This window comes from Arachis ipaensis, chromosome B09 (genome assembly GCF_000816755.2).
Source record: "Arachis ipaensis cultivar K30076 chromosome B09, Araip1.1, whole genome shotgun sequence".
NCBI classification, from domain to species: domain Eukaryota; kingdom Viridiplantae; phylum Streptophyta; class Magnoliopsida; order Fabales; family Fabaceae; genus Arachis; species Arachis ipaensis.
Window position 1 is genome coordinate 55728340 of NC_029793.2, and position 21722 is coordinate 55750061.

At 41.9% G+C, this 21722-nt stretch overlaps 1 long non-coding RNA gene across 1 annotated transcript in view; it reads left to right on the forward strand.

The window, feature by feature from the left end:
* Nucleotides 1-10530, forward strand: part of LOC110267151 — a 23849-nt gene extending 13319 nt beyond the window's left edge. The window contains exon 3 of the long non-coding RNA XR_002354502.1: nucleotides 10520-10530. This is a non-coding gene — a long non-coding RNA (uncharacterized LOC110267151). The remainder of the gene's footprint in view (nucleotides 1-10519) is intronic.

A 21722-nucleotide genomic window follows, 5' to 3' on the forward strand; every position in this document is an offset into this window, starting at 1 on the left:
CTTGGACGACCCAGTGCACTTGCTGGTTAGTTGTATCGAAGTTGTGACAACTATGAATTAAGATCAGAGCACTAAGCTTTGGAGCCATTACCAGGATTTGTTCGAGCCTGGAGATCACAATTTCGTGCACCAGTGACGCGACCGCGTGCTCCATGCGGATGCGTCGCAGTGACGAAAAACCAGCGTGGCAGATTTCTTCTCCAGCAATTTCTGGGCTACTTTTGACCCAGTTTGCGGCCCAGAAAAGACAGATTAGAGGCTATAAAGTGGGAGAATGCATCTATTCATGAAGAGAAAAGCTTTCACAATTCACTTTTCATAGGATTTAGATGTAGTTTTTAGAGAGAGAGGTTCTCTCCTCTCTCTTAGGATTAGGATTTAGGATTTCTCTTAGTTTTAGGAGTGACTCTCAATCCCAGGTTCAATGTTCTTCAATTTATATTTCTCTTCTACTTTTAGATACTCTAATACTTTTATTTGTTAATTACTTATGTTGCCCATTTGATTCATAAATCTTTCATGTTAGATTGGATTGCTTTTATTAATATAATTTGAGGTATTTCAGACTTATGATTGCTCTCTTTAATTTATTAATGCTCTTTGTTTATCCAAATTATTTTCATTCAAGTAGACTTTTTTCCCTTTTGGCTTTGGTGGAGTAATTGGAGACACTTGAGTTATCAAACTTATTGTTGATTGAAAATTGGATTTCTTCATTTCATTAATTCAAGTTCCAATAACTCTAGCCTTTCCCAAGGAAAGACTAGGTCCTGAGGAATAAAAATTAATTCATCCACTTAACTTACCTTCATAGTTAGAGGTTAACAAAGTAGGAGAAAAATCCAATTCTCATTACAATTGATAAGGATAACCAGGATAGGACTTCCAGTTCTCATACCTTGCCAAGAGTTTATTTTACAGTTATTTATTTATTTTTATTGCATTGAAAATATACCTGTGCCCATTGCCCAAACTCCAGAACCCCAATTTACAAACTCATAACCAATAATAAGAACATACCTCCCTGCAATTCCTTGAGAAGACGACCCGAGGTTTAAATACTTCGTTTATCAATTTTAAAGGGGTTTGTTACTTGTGACAACCAAAACGTTTGTATGAAAGGACTTTTGAAGGTTTCGAAACTATACTTGCAACGAGGATTTATCCGCAAATTTCTAGACCGCGCAAAAGTTCTCTCATCAGTGTGCCCTACTGAACTAAACTTCTGTGGGATGCCGAACCATTCTAGGAACTCCCTGAATCATTTGTCCAGGAACTGGGTTCCGTTGTCTGAGATAACGATCTTTGGGATTCCGAGTGGCGGTGATTATGGCCAGTGCTTCAGCTTCGATCCACTTAGTATAGTAGTCACTGGTGACTATTAGGAATGTGAGTTGTCCAGGAGACGTGGGGAAGGGACCTACGAGGTCAATTCCCAAAGTTCCAAAGGGGCATTCTGCCGTTATCGCACTGAGTTTATTAGGGGATACTTGATGGAGGTTGGTATGCACCTGGCATTACCTGCAGCTTTTAACTAGCTGGAGGACATCTCTGATGATGGTATGCTAGAAATACCCATCTCAGATAACTTTCTGAGCCAGTGTTTTGCCTCCAATGTGGTGGCCACAACATATTTCGTGAATCCACATAGTATGTAGTCTGTCTTCCCGGGTTCAATGCAAATAAGGAGGGGTTGTGATAGTCCTCGCTTATACAGCCGCCCAGCTATTGGGTGTATTTTGCGGCTTTTTGTTTCACACGTTTGTTCTCTTTTGGATCCTCGGGTAGGTTCTCGTTGGTGTGATACCTTGTGACCGAAAGAGTCCATGAGTGCTGATTGGACAAGGGTAAGTTTCTGAAGGAAGTGGTGGCGATGGAAAATGCTTTGATAACTTTCTAGATCAAAAAATGGTTTCCCAACGCCAACTTGAAACTCGCTATCTTGGAGAGAAAGTCAGCTCTCACATCCCTTTCTCGGGGAATGTGCCAGATGGTCACTCCAACGAATTTTGTGGTCAGCTCCTTAACATTGAATAGGTATTGTTGTACCAAAGGGTCCCGTGTTTTGTAGTTGATATGCTCGCATCATTAGTTATTTTTCTTGCTTTAAATTCATTATTTTCTTAGGTTCAATTACAATTTTATCTTCTAATCTTTTACTCTTAAGTATCTTGTTCTACTAAGATGTTTGCTAAGTGTTTTCAAAGAATTATGATCAAAAGAGAGGTAAATCAAGTAGAAAATTGAAGGTTGATCAAGGAGCAAGCTGAGCATGAAGAATGGAGAGCTAGGGATGTAAGGGTGAAGCTATGCAAGCCAAACACCAATTCAAGAAGTAAGGCGTGCCACGCCCAAGAGGAGAAGAGAGGGGGCGTGCCACGCCCCAACATCATTAAGGGTGGCATGCCATGCCTAGGCAGGGGCGTGCCACTCATACATAGGGAGGAGCCAGGGCGTGTCACATGCATGCCAAAGCATGCCATGCCCTGGAGAAGAAGACTTTGCCTACCACACAACCTTAAGGACATGCCACGCCCTAACACTTTCAACAAGGGTGTGCCATGCCAAGCCCTAAGCATGCCATGCCTAAGCATCACCAAGGAGAGGTGTGCCATGCCCTATGAAGAAAAGCAAGGGCGTGTCATGCCAAGCCTTAAGCGTTCCATGCCTTGCCAAAGTAACTTCCCTGGGAGCAATGCAACAAGGAGAGTGTGCCACATCAAGGAGCAGGCGTGCCACTGATAAACCACTGTTTTATGGTTTATATTGTGTTTAATTGTGTGGTTTTGTCATGATCCTTGCCCACTTATTCATCAATTTAGCATGCATTTAGATTTCCTTCCTAAATTCAGTACATGTTTGAAAATTGCTTCCTAGAGACTTTAATTATTTACTTTTAATTCTCCTTTATTCCATTCGATGCCGTGATCTGTGTGTCAAGTGTTTCAGGCCTTATAGGGCATGAATGAGATGGAGATTGGAGAGGAAGCTAGCAAAAATGGAAGGAACACAAGAATTTGAGGAGATAACCAGCGAGAAGTGACGCGGTCGCATCGCTCACGCGACCGCGTGAAGGAGCGCAAATTGCAGCGACGCGGCCGCATGGCTTGCGCGGCCGCGCGGATTGGAAAGCGCAAGCGACGCGGTAGTGTGGACGACGCGAACGCGTGGAGAGGAAAAAGCGCAAGCGACGCGGTAGTGTGGACGACGCGAACGCGTGGAGAGGAAAAAGCGCAAGCGACGCGCCCGCATGGACGACGCGATCGCGTGACATGTGCGATCTGCATAATCTGCAGAATTCGATGGGGGCGATTTTGGACCTTATTTCGGCCCAGTTTTCGGCCCGGAACAGCAGACCAGAGTCAGAGAATATGCAGAAACAATAGAAACATTCATTCAGTAGTTTTAGATCTAGTTTTTTCACTCTCTTGGGTTTTTCTCTCTAGTTTTTAGAATTTTAATTTTCAATTGGTCTTAGCACTGGAACATTGAGAAGAGTTATTTCCTCATCAAGACTTCATCACTCTAGTTTGTTCTCTTAACTTGGTTTTATTCTTCCATGTTCTTTGTTATGTTCAATTTTGTCATTCAGATACTTTTATGATTAATTAATGCAAGGATTATTTCTCTTTAATTTAATTTCAATTCCAATAATCATGTCTTCTTTTAATTTCCTTTCATGTGCCATGGATTCTTTATTTACAATGCGTGAGTAGTTTCATTACTTGATAGGGAGTTGATTAAAAGGAATTCTTGAGTTGGAAGGATTGAAGGAGAAATTTATAGTTGGGTTAAATGTTGGATTGTTATCCTGTCACCAACGTCAATCCCTTTGAACTAAGTGGGTTGTAACTCGTGAATAGATCTAGCAGTCCAACTTGTTTGACTTTTTCTTACCTAGTAAAGGATAACCAAACAAAGTAACCGTTAATTATAAATCAATCTAAAAAAAATCACTCCATCAATGATAGAGATTCTAACTAATCAATTCCCAGTCAAGGCTTTTATTTATATTATTTAAAATTCCTCGATTTAAATTCCAATTTACTTAGCTCAACTCTTGGAACATCTGATTAATAAAACAACACACTTTTCTGCAACTCGTTGGGAGACGACCTGGGACTTAAAACTCCCAGTAATTTTAATTTAAACTCTCTGTGACATATTTCTAAATTGATAGGCAGATTTTCGGTGAGTTAAGAATTATACTTGCAACGTAACCATTTTAATAAATTTTTAATTCACCAGCTTCTGCTTCCCATCAGCCACGCCCTAGTTACTTCAATTCCTTGGAAACCATTCAAGAAGCGGGCGTGCCACGGGAGAGCAAGGGCATTCCATGCCTTAGCAAAAACAAGCCCCTGGGGGCAACTCAATAACAGGGCGTACTACGCCAAGACATGGGCGTGCCACACCCTAGCCCAATTCAATTCCTGGGAGTGCTTTCTAAACCAGGCGTGCCACGAGGGGTCATGGTAAACTAAGTGTTGAATGATTACGAATGGTAGAGAATTGATAATTAAGAGTTGAGAATGTTTAGAAATTGTTTGGGAATGGTTTAGAACTGAATTGGATTGAAAATTGGTCAAGATGAGCATTTGTGCAAAATTGGTAAAAAATGAGTTTTTAACCAACGTTGATGGGGCGTAACATAGCGCTTGGAGTTTGGAATTTGATGAAATTTGTCTTAAGTTATGAATGATGAGAGCTTTAAAACGGTTTGTGAATGAAGGAAAATAGAATTTTATAGAGGAACTTATGAATGATTAAAAATGGGTGTTTTAAACTAAAATCTAAGATGTTCCAGAAAAATCATAATTTTGGCTGTGTGCGTATGCACATAGTTATACGCACACACTACTCAGAGCGAGCGCAAGTTCTCGTGCATACGCACGAGAGTTGTGCGTACGCACGAAGGGGGAAATTTCAAGTTGTACGTACGCACAAGAGGTGATCCGTACGCACAAGCTGGGAAGTGCTTCTAATTAGTGCATACGCACAAGGGTGATACGTATGCACAGGTCCTGTTTTCTCAAATTTCTCTATTTTTGATTGGTTGGCTTTCCCAGAAAGCTTGAAAAACCCTGTAAACTCTGTATAAGGTCCGATAACTAGTTTTTAGGCTCTAAAATGGGTGAGATTATATCGAATGGATTGAATTGATATTTCGCATGAGATTGTGGATCGAAGTTAATGATAATTAATGAAATATATTAATGTTGACTAATTGAAAACTTAATTACTATACTGGAAAAGACGATGGTGAATTCTACTTGCATACTGACTGATGTTTACTCATGGAAAGGACGTGGCAAGGACGGTGGTGAATCTGACTTGCACACTGAGCTGAGTTATACCAAAGCAAGGATGCTGGTTAATCTTGCTTGTTCGTGGTTCTCTCTGATTGTAAGGGTGGCCGGGCACGAATCCCAGATATCGATACCTCCATGGAGAAGGTGATAGGGTACTATCCCTGTTAGACCGGCATGTGATAAGTCTGTGTTATGCCTCCGAGGGATACACGAAAAAGAGACAATGTCGGCATTAGCTACCAGATGTGACACCCTACTACACAGAGCTTTACGCTTAAGCCGTAAAAAAGAGGTAATGTGGTATTACGACCTCTAAAATAAAATATACATACATATAATAGTGGAAAGGATATAATATTTAAGGATCCTTGAAGGTTGGGTCAAGCAAATTCGTGAAAAATAAAAACACAATGCTATAGATAACAGTTACTTGCATACGAAGAAAAGTAAAGATACACATACGTAATATTAGAAAGGAGTGTCAAAGGATACAAAATATTCAATCCCCGGGCTCAACCTACGAAGCTAAGGCTGGTTGGAGAATATTTACATACAAATATATAATCCCAAGACTCCAAAATGCTCAAAATGAACCCTAGTTCTCCATCAAGCCTCTTTGAGGCACAAAAGTGAAACAAATTAAAGGAGAAGTCTAAGCATATATATATATAGAGAGAGAGAGACACACACACACATATACATAACAAAAAAAAATGTCCAAAGTCCAATTTTCGTTCCAATCGAAACTCTAGATGCCTAGGGAGGTGGCTCTCGACTTGCATATGTGGTGCGCGAAATTAGAACTCGTACAACTGAACCGGCAAGTGCAACGGTTCGTCTAAGTAATACCTCAGGTGAGTGAGGGTCAATCCCATGAGGATTGTTAGATTGAGCAAGCTGTGGTTATCTTGTAGATCTTAGTCAGGCGAACAGAAAAGATGGTTGGTGTTGTAAACGTATAAAACGAAACAATAGAGAAAGCAATACTGAATTGACGTAGAAACGATGATGGAGGATCAATTAAGACTTCGGAGATGCTTGTTCTTCTGGATTAACACTTCTTGTTGACTACTTCAACAACAAATGATCCATTCAATGGCAAGGCTGTAAGTGACTAAAGCTAAGGTCAGTGATCATTAATCTCCTTAGATCCAAACCAAATGCCAGGGTCAGTGATCATTCAATCTGGATGAGGGTGAAGCTTACGCATTTAATCTTTGGTGATCCTACTCAAAACGCCACAGACAAGGTCAGATCTTCCGAATCGGAGAATGAAGCTTATGGTTTTAGCCTTAGCGCCATAGAAACCTCAGTCACCTACGACTAACAAGATTTTATGTCACATATCCCGATTAGCCCAGATACATGTTGGAATCTGTGATGCACTCTCAAGCTGTAGGTCAATACTATCCTGTCAGGGACTTGCAAGAACTCATGTAGAATCAGGGGTCGTACATCAGCTCCACCCTAGATCCATAAGGATGAAGAACGAAAATGCATCATAGAATAGAATCAGACATAAATTAAAGTAGAAAGGTAATTGTATTAATCCATAAGAATCAGCAAAGCTCCTAACCTTAACCTAGAAAGTTTAGTCGTTCATACTGTACAGAAAATAACATATGATATGTTTTGTGTTGTTGAAGATCCTAAACATGGGTGATCGTTGCCTATATATACTAATATTAAACCTAAAAAGACATTAATAATAATTAGAAATTAAAAAAAATAAAATAACTAAGCTAAAAGGTGCAAAAAATTCACTTCTGGGCCCACTTGGTGAATGTTTGGGTTGAGCTTCGTGTCCAACATGAAGGAGTGGGCATTGAACACCTACTAGGGGGTAGATATGCTGCTTCCTTACTCCCCTTGTGGCGTTGAACGCTGAGTTTGGGCGTTCAACGTTGGCTTGAGTCCCTTTAGGGCATTGAACGCTTGAAAGGGGGTAAGTTGGGCATTCAATGCCCATTTTGGGTAGTCCAATTCAAAGAGAATTATAAATCATTATATATTGTTGGATAGCGTTAACACTGGCATTGGTGTACTTATGGTGCCACTAACGCCAGCGCATGTTGATAAATCTCCTAGCCCCAAATTTGTGCAATGACCGAAGACGTTAGTGTGCTAACATTGGTGGCATTAGCACACTAACGTTGGCACCTTCTTCCTTGTGTAATGGCATTGGTGAAATAACTTTGGCCACTAATATTGCCTTTCATCTTGAGTCACGTTGGTGCTAGCGTTAGTGAGCTAACTTGGCCACTAACGCCAACTTCTTCTTCTTCCTTGGCAAGGTTAGCGCTGGCATTAGTGGGCTAACTTGGCCACTAACGCCAGCACCTCTTCATTGGAAACATTGGCACTGGCGTTAGTGGGTTAACTTTTCCACTAACGCCAGCTTCTTCCTTGTAGAGCATGTTAGCACTGGTGTTAGTGGGCTAACTTGGCCACTAACGCCAACACCTCTTCATTGAGCCAGTGTTATCGCTGGCATTACTCGGCTAACTTTGCCACTAATGCCAGCACCCTCCTTTGTGTAGTGTTAGCCATGGCGTTAGTGTGTTAACTTGGCCACTAACGCCACAGCTTCCTTGTATTCCTTTGCCTCTTCTCTGCTTCTCCTTGCCTATCATCAATAAAACAAGTGCATCAAAGCTTTGCCATAATCACAAGATAATATATCATTTACTGCATCAAGTAGTTTTTGCATAAATCTCATGAAAATGAATATAATTACTAAGGTTTGATGAATCAGGACATGCATAGCTAACTCATCCAAATGCTTGCTTATTGGTGAAGATAATGCATGAAACTATGTAAAAAACTATAGAAAATGGCTTGTGAAACTATTCAAAGATGTCTAGGCATCAGACGCCCATATTGACCCCTACTGGACGTTGAACACCAGTGATGTTCCCTTCTGGGCATTCAGCGCCCTTGGTTATGCCCTAAGTTGCTGTGTTTTTGCCTTCTAACGTTTCCTCTCCTCCTTGCTTTTCATTGTTCTAAGACTGGCTGTTCAGTGTCTTTCGACTTCTCAATTGGATGGCTTGGCACTCTTCTCTTATCTATTTAGATAAGTGTTGTTCAGCCTGGTTCAACCATGCCTTTACATTCTTATTGGAGGCACGGGTTTCTTGCAACACTTCTTGCAAACTTAGTAATTGTTGTGTGAGGGAGTGTAGTTGCTGGGTTAATGATTCACTCTATTTTGGAGGGTCTAATTCAGTGTACACTGCCTTGACCTCTTCGTTCATTGCAGTCTTACCAGATGAGTATAGATGCTGGTTGCTGGCGACTGTCTCAATAAGCTCTTGAGCTTCTTCAATTGTCTTTCTCATGTGGATTGAACCACCTGAATGATCTAAGGACATCTTGGATATATCTGTGAGTCCGTAATAGAAGATGTCCAGCTTTACCCATTCTGAAAATATTTTCGTGGGGCATTTCCGTAGCATCATTTTGTACCTTCCCCAGGAATCAAAAAGAGACTGACTCTGTTCTTGCTTGAAACCTTGAATGTCTAGTATTAGCTGGGTTACCTTCCTTGGGGGGGGGGAAGTAATGGTTCGAAAACTTGTCCACTAGCCTATTCCATGTTTTCAAGCTTGATTTAGGCTGAGTATCTAGCCACCTCCTTGCTTGGCCTTTTAAAGAAATCCTGTAGCAACCTGTAGATATCCTGGTCTACTCATTTGGCTTGTACTGTGTCAGAAATCCGCAAGAAGTGTGCAAGGAATTTGATGAGTATTTTGGTGGAAAAATGAATTTCTCCCAAAACACACAAATCTAACCGGCAAGTGTACCGGGTCGCATCAAGTAATAAAAACTCACGGGAGTGAGGTCGATCCCACAGGGATTGAAGGATTGAGCAATTTTAGCTTAGTGGTTAATTTAGTCAAGCGAATCAAGATTTGGTTGAGTGATTTGTGATTTGCAGAAATTAAATTGCATGGAAAGTAAAGGGAATGGGTAAATTGCATGAAGTTAAAGAGAGCAAGAAATTAAAGTGCTGAATCCATTTGCCATTTGCTCAAGTGCTTCAGCCAAGGGAATATTGATTTCCAGCTTCTTAAAAATCTCAAGGAATTTGTGAAAATGCTGGTCTTTAACCTCTTTGTTGAACCTCTGGGGATAAGGCAGTGGGGGGTGTGATGCTCTTTCCTATTTGCTGCTGTCCCTGAGCCACTTTCTTTGAGCTATGTAGCTGGTTGTCCTTCTCTTTAAGTTTCTCAGTGCTTTTGTTTGGCATCACAACTTGCTCCTTAGCCTCATCGTCCTTTGCTTGCATCTCATCCTCTGTTGGTTCTTTGATGTTCTCTGCTTGTTTTTTGTCTAGGATTTGCAAAGGTATAGGAAGCCAAAACTCTCCTCTGGGGTGGGTTGTCATTGTTGTTGTCTGCTCCACCTGGTGGATTGGTAGAATGTTCCTCCATCTCTTGGAATTCTTCGTCTGATTCCTCTTCTCCAACAATGTTTTTCCCTCTTTCAGCTCTTCTTAACCTCCTGAGAGTTCTTTCGTCTTGTTCATGAAAATTGGGTGTGGTTCTTCCTGTGCCTGACATACAAGCATAGCATGAGAAATGCACAAAACCAGTGACACTTCAATCCACTGCTAGATTGAAGTGTTAGTTAGTTTAAGCAAAAAATCAAACAGTTAGTGGGTTAATCAATATTAAAGACAAAGTGCTTGATCTAGATTACCACCTCCCTTAATCATTGTCAATCTAATCAATCCCCGGCAACGGCGCCAAAAACTTGATGAGTATTTTGGTGGAAAAATGAATTTCTCCCAAAACACACAAATCTAACCGGCAAGTGTACCAGGTCGCATCAAGTAATAAAAACTCACGGGAGTGAGGTCGATTCCACAGGGATTGAAGGATTGAGCAATTTTAGCTTAGTGGTTAATTTAGTCAAGCGAATCAAGATTTGGTTGAGTGATTTGTGATTTGCAGAAATTAAATTGCATGGAAAGTAAAGGGAATGGGTAAATTGCATGAAGTTAAAGAGAGCAAGAAATTAAAGTGCTGAATCTTAAAGAACAAGAAATTAAATGGCAGAAACTTAGAATGCAAGAAATGTAAATTGTGGAATCTTAAAGTGCAAGAAATGTAAACGGCTGGAATTGTAAAGGGAATTGGGGATTGGATTTGCAGAATTTAAACAAGGAAAAGTAAAGTGCATCAAACAGAAAAGTAAAAGAGTGTTTGGGTTGAATCGGATCTGAAGCAAAACAAGTAAATGAACATGAAAAGCAAAAACAGAATGTAAATTGGAATTTCAGATCTCAGGGGTCCAGAGACTAGAAAACCAGGTCTAGATCTCACTACCTTCCTTGATCCAACAAGAACAATTGCAAGGGAAAAGTAAATTGCAAAGAAAGTAGATGAAGAGCAATTAACAGAAATTAAATTCAATCAAGCAGTAAATAAAGCAGAGAGATCCAAGGATGAGATTGAAATAGAATTTCTTCAATTCTCCAACCCAAGATCCAAGATAATTGTAATTGAAATTGAAAGCAATAAAACTAAGAGGAAGAGAAGTGAATTCTCCTTCCCCAAGACTACGAAATTAAAGATCACTCAATATCCAAAGCTCTCCGAAAACTATTATGAAAATTTCTACCTAATTGGCTTGCTTGTAGCTCAAGAAAGTGCATAATTCTAATGAAATCAAAAGAAAAAGACTAGTTAAAATAGGCTAAGATGACTTGTCATCAGAATTCCATGGGCTCCTCTTGTAGGAGTCCCTGGAACTGGCAATTTTACTGTATTAAAGTGATGAGCTGTGGGTTGAGCTCAAATTTTGCTGCTCGAATAGGGAGTATACAAATGTTTCTTTCATAGAAGTCAGGAGTGGGTCTGTATATGACCCAAAAGTTCTTCTTGGTTGTTGTTCATACCATGGGTCGAGCTATCCGACCTGGGCTGATTGAAGACAAAGTAACCAACCTCTTCAGGTCAGGTGCCCCGACCTCTTCTTTAAAAGAGATCGGGCAGATCGCCACAAGAAGCCCAAGCAAGCCCAAACAAAAGGACACAGCCCAATCTAAAGGCAGCTAAAGCCTAGAAAGGTCAAGGCGGTTCCCTTTAAAGATAAGATGACTTCACTAAAAGATAAGATAAGATGACTAACTTATCTTATCTAAGAAGGTCAGCCCACACTACTATAAATACACTGGAGCACCCAGGTATAACTCATACTTTGATTCTACAATAAATCTGCTTAAAGCCCATGCTAACTTAAGCATTAGACTCTCTTGCAGGTACCACCACCCTCCGTTGACAAAGGATCAACAGCATCTCCAGCTCCACCAACTTCCAACAAGTCGAACGCGTCAGCTCCGGCCACCACAGTAGATCTCATCCGAGATCGACCTTCAATTTCAGGTAACCCTCGGAACATTGGCATCGTTGCCGGGGACTTGGAAGTCATCCCATCATCATGGCAGATAACATTGACAACGACCGCAAGTCTGATCTGGAAAATAGGACGCCGCACAAGAATGCGGACATCACCCCGAAGGATACACCTCAATAGAACGGAGATAAGCACTCTTGAAATACCAAAATTTTAGATGCTCTCCGAGAACAGCAAGATTGCCTCAAACAACTCAAAAAAGAGGCCGAGCATCAACGAGAAGCCAAGAGAAACCTCCGGAGGCAAACTAGGCGACAACGAGAGCTAGAGGACAAGCTCCCAAAACTCGAAGCAGATCTCAAAAACAAAACTGCTCATTCCAACCAGGAAGATAACTCCCACCAGGACCAAGATCCCTTCATCAAAGAGATCATGAAAGCTAAAGTTCCAAAAGATTTTAAGGCTCCCGACATGACTTCATATGACGGTACCTCGGATCCAAGCCATCATTTCAGCAATTTTCGAAGCAGAATGTATCTCACCGACGCCTCGGACACCGTTCATTGCAAAGCCTTCCCAACTACCCTAAAAAAGACGGCAATAAAGTAGTTCGACAATTTGCCTCCCAGATCCATCACAAGTTTTGTCGACCTAGCCAAAAAATTCCTTGCCAGATTCTCCATCCAGAAAGACAAAGCCAAACATGCCCTGAGCCTACTAGGAATCAAGTAAGGAAATTGGGAGAGTCTTCGCAGCTACATGGAAAGATTCAACAAAGCATGTCTGGACATACAAAGTCTGCCAACAGAAGCAGCCATCATGGGTCTCATCAATGGCCTAAGGGAAGGACCTTTTAGCCACTCTATATCGAAAAAGCATCTAACATCCCTGAACGAGGTACAAGAACGGGCAGAGAAGTATATCAACATGGAAGAGAATTCTCGATTAGGGAAAACATCAAAACCTGGACCCTCCTACCCCTCTCGGTACAAGGATAAAGAGTCCAGGAAAAAAGAAGATCAACTGAAGGAGAAGCCCCAAAAATACCACAATTACACCCCTCTTCGGGTGTCTCTTGTAGATATTTTTTGAGAAATATGCAACACTGAGAAGATCCCACCACCTTGCCAAATCAAAAGCAAAAAAGGAGGGAGAAGTCGGACAGGGTACTGTGAATACCACCGAATTTACGAACATCCCACCAATGAATGCTTCGACTTAAAAGATGTCATAGAGAAGTTGGCAAGAGAAGGGCGACTAGATCAATACTTAGCCAACAAAACAGAAGAACCAAGGAAAAGAAGAAGGGACGAAGAGGTCGGCCGAGCTGAGCGACCACCTCACACTCCTGAGAGACATGTTCACATGATAAATGGAGGATTTGCAGAAGGAGAGATCTCTAAGTCATCTCGCAAAAGACACCTTAAAGAAGTATATTATGTAGGGGAATGAGAGAGGTCATCCGACCTCCCCACCATTACTTTTACCCAAGAAGATGCAACAGGCGTCATCCCGGGACATGATGATCCCATGGTCATCACCGTTATATTAGCTAACGCTAACCTCCACAGAACATTAATCGACCAGGGAAGTTCCGTGGACATCTTATTCAAAACCGCCTTCGACAAACTCAGCCTGCAGGAAAGAGAGCTCAGAGAATATCCGAATAGCTTGTTCGGACTAGGAGATACTCCAATCCAACCACTAGGGTATATCTCACTACACACAACCTTTGGAAAGGGAACCCGGTTAAGGACACTTAATATAGACTACATTGTAGTCGACGTGAGCTCAGCTTACAACGCCCTAATAGGTCGGACAACACTGAACTAGCTTTCCGCAGTAGTCTCGACCCCACATCTATGCATGAAGTTCCCAACTCCTGAAGGGATCGCCACGATAAAAGGAGACCAAAAACTGTACGTCGCTATTATAATGAAAGTCTGAACCTTAAAGGCAACCCCAAAGGAGAGAAAGTCAACACTATTGAACTCAGTGGAATTCGAGCTCGTGAAGAACTTCGTCTGCAGCCTGAAGGTGACACTGAAGAGGTCCAAATCGGTGATGCACAGGGTAAGACGACAAATATCAGGGCAACCTAAAAGGGAGACTTAAAGGAGTCACTGATACAGTTCCTCAAGAATAACGCCGACCTCTTTGCATGGAAGGCCATAGATATACCGGGCATAGATCCCAAACTAATGTGCCACAAACTGGCAGTATACCCAGGATCACAGCCAGTACAGCAGAAGCATAGGAAGCTCGGACCAGAAAAATCTCAAGCCGTGGAAGAAAAGGTACAGGCCTTACTAGAGGCAGGATTTATAAGGGAGGTAACATACCCACTATGGCTAGCCAACGTCGTATTGGTAAAAAAGTCAAATGGGAAATGGCAGATGTGCACTGACTACACCGACCTCAATAAAGCCTGTCCAAAAGATCCCTACCCATTTTCCAGTATAGACACTCTAGTGGATGCATCTTCCAGATATAAGTACCTCTCCTTCATGGATGCTTACTCAGGATATAATCAAATTCTGATGTATCAACCCGACCAAGAAAATACCTCGTTCCTAACTCCAAAAGTAAATTACTGCTACATCATCATGCCATTCGGGCTCAAGAATGCAGGAGCTACCTATCAAAGACTAATGAATAAAGTCTTCGCCGACTACATTGGAAAACTAACAGAGGTTTATGTTGATGACATGCTAGTGAAAACACAAAGTGAGGAATCATTATTGTCTGACCTCACTAAAGTGTTCGACACCATAAGAAAGCATGGTATGCGACTTAACCCCGCAAAGTGCACCTTCGTGGTAGAAGCTGGCAAATTCTTGGGCTTCATGCTCACACAAAGAGGAATTGAGGCGAACCCAGATAAATGTCAGGCCATACTTAACATGAAAAGTCTGACCTGCGTTAAAGAAGTACAACAGCTCAACGGAAGACTCGCAGCCCTGTCCAGGTTTCTAGCCGGATCGGCCATCAGATCCCTCCCCTTTTACCCCATATTAAGGAAAGGAAAGTGGTTTGAATGGACCACAGAGTGCGAGCAAGCCTTCCAAGATTTCAAAAAAATTTTGGGGCAACCACCCATTCTTACCCGACCACGGGAAGGAGAAGCACTCATATTATACCTCGCAGTAGGAAATCGGGCAATAGCCTCCGCACTAGTCAGAGAAGACGAAAGTGGGCAACAAACCATCTACTTCATCAACAAAGCCTTACAAGGAGCCGAACTGAATTATCAAAAGATAGAAAAGTTCGCCTACGCACTCATCCTCACCTCTCGCCGACTTTGCTTGTACTTTCAAGTGCACACTATCAAGGTTCGGACCAACCAGCCCATAAAAAGCATTCTACAGAAGACAGACTTAGCGGGAAGAATCCTACAGTGGGCAGTCGAGTTATCTGAATTCGTTCTTCTATATGAAACTCAGACAGCCATCAAGTCACAGTAGCTAGCCGACTTCATTGCTGAGTACACAGATACCCCGGGAAATCCCACAAAATGGAAAATCTACATGGACGGCTCTTCGAACAAAACTGGGAGTGCCGCAGCCGTGATAATAGAAAGTGATCAGGGAACCCAAGTCTAACTCTCATTAAAATTCGACTTCCCCGCTTCAAATAATCAAGCTGAGTACAAAGCATTACTAGCTGGTTTGAGGCTGGCTAAGGAGATAGGAGTCCAAAAGCTAACCATCTTCAGTGATTCACAAATAGTTACCTCACAAATAGAAGGGAATTACCAGGCCAAGGATCCCACCATGAAAAGATATCTGGACAAAACCAGAGAACAACTTGGACAACTCGGGGAATATGAGATCCAACATATACCACGGGAACAGAATTCTCGAGCTGATGCACTCTTAAAACTAGCCAACACCAAACCAGAGGGCAATAATAGAAGCCTCATCCAGAAAACACTGCAAAATGCATCGATGTTAGAGGAAGAAAAAGTCCTAACCATATCAGGTTAGGATCAGGGGCGGATGACCCCCATAATCAACTACCTCAAGACAGAGGCACTCCCCACAGATAAGAAGGAGGCAAAGAGGTTGGTACGAGAAGCATAGCATTACACCATAGTAGGCAACATCTTATATAGAAGAGGGATCTCAACACCCATCCTAAAATGCGTACCGACCTCCAACACCAAGGAAGTCTTGGAAGAAGTACACAGTGGCATGTGTGGCAACCACTTGGGGGCACGAGCTCTTTCCAAAAAGGTACTACGAGCTGGATTCTTCTGACCAACCTTACAAAAAGAAGTGACAGAATTCGTTAAAACATGCCCACCATGTCAGAAGAATGCTAACTTCCACGTCGTCCCACTAGAAGAGCTCATCAGTGTAACGTCACCCTGGCCGTTCGCAAAATGGGGGCTAGACCTCCTCGGACCCTTTCCCCAAGGATCGGGACAAGTCAAATTCCTTATTGTAGGGGTGGACTATTTCACAAAATGGATTGAGGCAGAGCCCCTAGCCAATGCCACTGCTCAAAGAAGTCAAAAATTTCTATACAGGAATATTATTAAGAGGTTTGGAGTCCCTTACTCCATCATCACAGATAATGGCACTCAATTTACTGATACGGGCTTCAGGAACTTGGTAGTCGACTTTAAAATAAAGCACCAATTCACATCTATATAACACCCACAAGCTAATGGACAGGCAGAAGCCGCCAACAAAGTCATACTAGCCGGGTTAAAACAGAGACTACAGGACACAATGGGAGCTTGGGCAGAAGAACTTCCACAAGTCCTATGGACATATCGGATAACTCTGCACTCCACCACAGGAGAATCACTCTTCTGACTTGCTTACGGAATGGAGGCAATGATCCCAGTGGAGATAGAGGAAGGATCCCCCAGAATAATCCTCTACCATGAAGAAGCCAACTCCCAAAATCAAAAGGAAGAGCTCGATCTACTACTCGAGGTCCGAGAAAGAGCTCGGATTAGAGAGGAAGCGCTAAAACGTTGAATGACTTCAAGGTATAATCAAAGGGTAATCCAGTGAAGCTTTACCTGCAACGATCTCATCCTAATCTGAAATGACATCAGAGTAGGTCGATCAGGAGAGGGCAAGCTAGCAGCAAACTGGAAGGGACCTTACCGAGTTGTAGAGGTACTGGGAAAAGGCTACTACAAGGTGTCTGATCTTGAAGGGCGAGAATTACCAAGGTCATGGCATGCCTGTAACCTAAGAAGGTACTATAGTTTGAAAGTGATAAAGATCTTAGGTCAAGGTGCACTCTTTTTCCTGAAAAAGGTTTTTTAATGAAGCGCCAAGCCAAGATCTACAAAATTGCCCGACTTAGAAGGGTAAGCACTTATATGTATATATTCTTGTCTATTTTTCCTACTTGAATAAAGTTTTTTAGATTTCATAAAAAAGTTACCTACCAAGACGCATTAATCTAAGTGCAAGAATTCACCGTCCGATTACGACAAGGTCGGCAAGATGAAAACCTAATTCATTGCCCGATCACGACAAAATCGGCAGAATGAAAACCAAATTCATCACCTGATTACAAAGAAGTCGGCAAGGTGAAAGCAACAAAAACAGATTAATACAAGAAGTTATAAAAAGTAATCTATAAAAAGTGGCCTGACGAGGTATTACTAAAAATAGACTACTAAAAATAACTTAAGAAGGAACGACAAAGAAGAATTCAGACCAAATCAATCAACGCAAAAGTTATAAAAAGTAATCCATAAAAAGTGGCCTGACGAGGTCTTACTAAAAATGGACTACTAAAAATAACTTAAGAAGGAATGACAACGAAGAAGTCGGACCAAAAAGTTATAAAAAGTAATCCATACAAAGTGGCCTGACGAGGTCTTACTAAAAATGGATTACTAAAAATAACTTAGGAAAGGACCTATAATAGAAGTCGGACCAACAAAAAGCGTGCGCTAAAAGGGACACAACTTTGCCCAAAAAGGCACGACCCCTCGACAAGGCTATCAAAATTATTCAGCCTAACTAAAAAAGTTCTACGAGAACACTAAAAAGTTGCTGGACAGATTAGCCCCAAGGGTCAACTCGCCCTACCAGAAGACGGGTAAAACAAGATCTAAAAGAGGTCGGACAGCAGAATGCCAACATTCTATAAAGATCTACAAAATTTGCTAAGGTTGCAAAAAAAGAATGATCAACATATCAAAAGAAACGAAGCCATCATTAAAAGGCTCAGAAGGCGACCTGAAAGAGGGCCTCAAGAGTTCAAAGTATTTTATTTTTCTACCTAATAAATTGCATAAAAGCAACTAAGAGTCACGGGAGCCAAACCATAAACAAATTACAAAAAACAGAAGTTCAAAAAGCCCACAAATCAGGTTATGCAGATAAAATAGAAATGTTATAAGGGGTTCAAAGTTTCCCCAGTAGTAGCAACGGTAGCCGAAGGAGGAGGAATGATATTCACAGGGGTGGTGTTCACAGTCCCATTATCCCGATTAAGAATCTGACAATCCGGATTAGGTTCAGGATGGCCGACCTCAGCAGAAGGATTTGAAGAAGTCATGGCTGTAGAAGCTTTGGCTGGCGGTACAAGGGGAGGAGGCTCGTCATCTTCGTCATCTGGAGCGGGCACTATTTTACCATCCTCCACCATATTGTCCAAGCTAAAGAGAGTCAGGTCGAGTTTAAGAGCAAGAACTCAGACCTGTGCCTTTAAATTCTCATAAGCAGCCGTTACAATATCCACCAGATGACCCTGGAGATCGCCGTAATTCACAAGAGCAAATTCAAGCCTCTCCCTCAGCTCCAACACCTCGGCATAAGTGTGGGTATAGCTCTCCTTGTAGTTTTTCGCTGTTTCCCCAGCCAGGTTGGCAGCAGCCTCAGCAGCAGTAGCCCGTGACTTCTCCTTCTCCAAATCGAGCTCCAATTTGGCCACCCTAGCATCAAGCTCATCCTTCAACCCCTTAATTCTATTGAACTCCGACTTGGCATCCTCAAGGAAAGCTTTCGTAGCATGAACTGGGGAGCCCTGAACAGTACGGAATAGAGCTGCTCCCATATGGGCCATCCGAATACTGTTATTGGTGATAAAATTCAAGTGGTGAATGATGGACACATCATCCATTAGAAGTCAACCAAAGGGGGCAATCTGATTATCAACAAATCCCACAGCATCAAAATCTGGGGCATCCAAGTCATAAGGTTCAACAGTTTTTTGTTTTTTAGGAGGAGGACCAGCAGTAGGAGAAGCAGCAGCACCAGTAGATGGTCGAACTGGGTCAGAAGGAATAATTCGGACCTGAGGGGTTGGAATAACCTTCCTCGTCCCAGAAGCACTCGATGTTGGTTTCCTTGGAGGAACCTGAGAAGACTCTCCCTCCGCAGTCTTGGCCGAGATGTTGAAGGCAGCTGTCACCTTCTTAGCCCGACAATAGGCCTTCATGGATACTGCAAACTTCACTATTTCTGAAAAAGAAAGACAGAAAAATTATATCACCAATAAGAAAAGTATAGATCGGCAAGCAAATGCAGAAAAGCTAAAAGGACGTCAACAACTACCCAATTCAGCCTTAAGAAGGGAAGGATATCCTAGAAACTTTTTCGTATCAAGAAGGGGAGGCTCTCCCCAATTTTTCTCTAACATATTCACAAAGGCCTGCTCAACTTCATCCAGACTTTCCCAGGAGTACTTAGCTACAACTACATTCTTCTGCCAGCAAAGAGGGAAGGTAGGCTCATCATTTTTATCCAAAAAAAGGGCTGAGCTCCCTCAACAGCTCAGACCTTGAAATAGTAGTTTTTAAAGTCCCTAAAAGACTCGTCGTACATAGAGAAAACTTTCTTTCCTTGAGTAGCTCAGAAAGAAACCCAAGAGGCTTTCTTCTTCGCTGCCCCCGGCTTCGTCAACACAAATAGGTAAAGGAAGAGAGTTTGGGTAGGTCGGATATCTAGTTCTTGGCACAGCAATTCGAAGATCTTTATGAAGCCCATGAATTCGGATGGAGCTGAGAAGGAGCTACGTTGCAAGACCACATCAGCTCAGTCTCAAAAGGGGTAAAAGGAATGGTAATATTCAATTGACTAAAAAAGTAGTCGTAAGCGTAGAAAAAGGGACGTTCTCCTTGAGTCAAAGAGGGAAAGCTAACCCTCTCCTCAGGGTCAGGTGACACTAACTCATAGTTCTTCTCTTGATCCCTATCACTATAAATCCTGTGGTGCCTCCTAAGTTGCACACAATACTCAGAGTCAGCAACGGTGACACACATCAACACAATGGAGTCCAGCCAGTCAAACATGCCATCCGGGATCTTAGTAGACATCTCAACAATATTTTTGCGAGAAGACATAGGCCAACTATTCCTACAGTAAGAAAAAGGAAAAATGGGTTACTACCAGACAACTCGGACAGATATAGAAACAAATCAGACAATAATATACGAATGTCAAGAGTCAAACACGGTAGTAAAACGGAAACCCCAGAATCTATACTAAAATCCTGGGGCACCCTTGGAGACAGCAACAAGGCAAGAACCCAGAAAGAGAGAAATCAACGGTCTATGCCCTAAACATCCCGTAAAACAAGAATCAACACTCCACAATGCGAAAGTCGTCATCATCAAACAAAAAACATCAAAGTCAAAGCCTTTCCTACCAAACAACAGTTCATCATCAGAAGCTATAGCCTTTTCAACCAAAAAATGCATTTGTTCAAACAGAAGCAAAAGGAGGGAATTACAGCATCATTCGAAAACAAAGACACAATCTTTTCGCAAAAGGATGAAAATTTTCAAAGACAAAACCAGTAAAAATCACATGCAACAGTGAAGACAATCAAAGAGGTGACTAAACATAAAAGGGGAAAGAAAAACACTCACCTATAGAAGACGAAGGAGTAAGCGTGAGGAAAGGATCTGGAAGAATCAGCGACAAAAAAACACCAACAATCACTTTCGAAAGCAAGGAAAGAGGGGAGCACGAAGAACGCGAAGAACAGAGGGTCGAGAGGAACAAAACGCTGTAGCAAAGCAAAGGCGAAAAAGAAAGAAGAAGAGAAACTGAAAGATGAGATTTTAAAATTCAAAATGAAATGAGAAAGAGGGAAAGAAGAAAATGGCAAAAGAGGAGTTAATGAGCATTTAACCCTTGCACATTCCCAAGGAAGCGCAACGCGCGTGGTAATTAACAAAAGGAAAAAGAAAAAATGCTCCGCATTTAAAAGAGTCCAGCAGGAGCTATATAGAGATTGACATGCTCAAGTTCGACTTCTCCAAAAGGGTCGAAGTCTGAAAGACACGACCCTAAAAGGTAAAAAATCGAGCTCAAGCAGAGGCACTGTTCATACCATGGGTCGAGCTATCCGACCTGGGCTGATTGCAGACAAAGTAACCGACCTCTTCAGGTCAGGTACCCCGACCTCTTCTTTAAAAGAGATCGGCCAGATCACCAAAAGAAGCCCAAGCAAGCCCAAACGAAGGGACACAGCCCAATCCAAAGGCAGCTAAAGCCTAGAAAGGTGAAGGAGGTTCCCCTTAAAGATAAGATGACTTCACTAAAAGATAAGATAAGATAACTAACTTATCTTATCTAAGAAGGTCAGCCCACACTACTATAAATACACTGGAGCACCCATGTATAACTCATACTCTGATTCTACAATAAACCTGCTTAAAGCCCATGCTAACTTAAGCATCGGAGTCTCTTGCAGGTACCACCACCTTCCGGTGACAAAGAATCAGCAGCATCTCCAGCTCCACCAACTTCCAACAAGTCGGACGCGTCAGCTCCGGCCACCACAGTAGATCTCATTCAAGATCGACCTTCAGTTTTAGGTAACCCTCAGAACAGTTGTGCATTCTCAAGTGGATTAATACTAAAATATTTTTTTTTGTTCCTGCCTACATGATGAGCGGATAATTTATACGCTTTTTGGCATTATTTTTAGTATGTTTTTAGTAGAATCTAGTTACTTTTAGGGATGTTTTCATTAGTTTTTATGTTAAATTCACATTTCTGGACTTTACTATGAGTTTGTGTGCTTTTCTGTGATTTCAGGTATTTTCTGGCTGAAATT